This window comes from Mesoplodon densirostris, chromosome 9, assembly GCF_025265405.1.
Source record: "Mesoplodon densirostris isolate mMesDen1 chromosome 9, mMesDen1 primary haplotype, whole genome shotgun sequence".
Classification (NCBI taxonomy): Eukaryota; Metazoa; Chordata; class Mammalia; order Artiodactyla; family Ziphiidae; genus Mesoplodon; species Mesoplodon densirostris.
In genome coordinates this window covers 61,572,894-61,574,633 of record NC_082669.1, presented here as the reverse complement: position 1 = coordinate 61,574,633, position 1,740 = coordinate 61,572,894, and positions in this window count along the sequence as shown.

Genomic DNA, 1,740 nt, shown 5'->3' with positions numbered 1-1,740 from the left:
GGAGCCAAAACCGGTTTCGCCCCGGCCGGCCGCCCCCCCTCCCACCCGCCTCCCGATTGGCCCGCAGGAAGACCGCGGTGACCACGCAGGGCGCGCGCTTCCACCTGGCTGCCCACGAGAAGCCTGGCCTCCACGCTCCACCCTGCCGCGCTTGGGATGCTGTTTACCGCCCTCCGCAAACCTTGTCCCTCTCGTTTTCCCTGGTCTGGCAGGTGTCCTTGTAAAATAACGAGTGACGAGGGAGTGCAATGCCTTGCATATAATGGATGCACAGAACATGGGTTATTTCTTTGTGCAGCGTTTTTCGCTGGTTGTGAGAAGGTTCTGGAACGTGTGAGGCCCACCTCCCCATAATCGCCAGCCGTGTTTTCAAATTTGGCGTTTAAAAAACTGTGATGTAAAATCAGTAGTCCTGAGTGTCTGCGTCCAGTTTGGTTGTCGCTAAAGCAACATGTACTTCAAAGAAATTGAGTAGCGGTTTAAGCGGAAACACGGAGAAACAATTTAGTTAAGATTTTTTTAAACCTTTGGAAATATTCTCCACAAAATCCTTTTCAAAGTTGAATTACAATGCGATTGATAATTTGCACAGAATCTGGTTTAGTAACCTGGAAAAAGGTACGAAATCCATCATTATTTAGTCAAACTCTGAGGCTCCCTAGAGGTCAGCTTGAGCGCCCTCTATAAATTATCTGGGAGGGAGAATCCACAAATAATAAGACAAATAATTCGTTGAGCTCCAATACTTTATTTCAAAAATACCTCCCTGGGGCTTCCCTGGTGGCGCAGTGGTTGAGAGTCCTCCTGCCGATGCAGGGGACACGGGTTCGTGCCCAGGTCCGGGAAGATCCCACATGCCGCGGAGTGACTAGGCCCGTGAGCCATGGCTGCTGAGCCTAAGCGTCCGGAACCTGTGCTCCGCAACGGGAGAGGCCATTAACAGTGAGAGGCCCGCGTACCGCAAAAAAAAAAAAAAAAAAAAGCCACGAATGGCAGCATCTCGTGTGGGCTCTGGGGAAAATGTCTTTTGGGGGGGATAGGCACAACTTGCACAATCCACTCCCGGTTGGCACAAATACAGAATCCAGGGGACAGTAAGTGTTGAAGAATCTCGAGTTTTCCAGGCAAGCTTAAGATTTTTGAGACAATTTTCCCCCCAAATTTAGTAGCCTTCAAGTGTTTTTCTTTCTTTTGATCAACTTTTTTGTATGAGTGTCCACAACCAAACACCTGTTTAGACAAAATCAAAGTTTCTTATTTTTATTTAACTATATTATTCATACAAAAGCACATATATAACATATATGCACAGTTTAGTTTTTTAATAATAATAATAATACCCAAGTAGTCATCAACAAGCTTAAGAAATAGACCAATGTCTTTTTTTTACTAATGTTTCCTTTCTTTTTTACAGAAAATTTATCACTAAGTCATATGTTTAATTTTGCACGTTTTTGAATTTCATAGAATTTGTTCTTCTGAAAATTGTTGTTGAAATCATCTTTATGTTTTTGAGATTCATAAACATTGATATCTGTATTAGATTATCCTTCATTTATGAATAGTAATTAAGCAATTATATAAAATTTACTCATTCATTCTACTGTAATGTACATTTGGGCCCTTTCCACTTTTTATAAACATTGCTATTATGAATGTCCAAAGTACATCTTTCCTGGTGCAAGTGTTTCTCTAAGGGGCACTTAAAACAATTTTATGACATGTATATTATACCTCAAT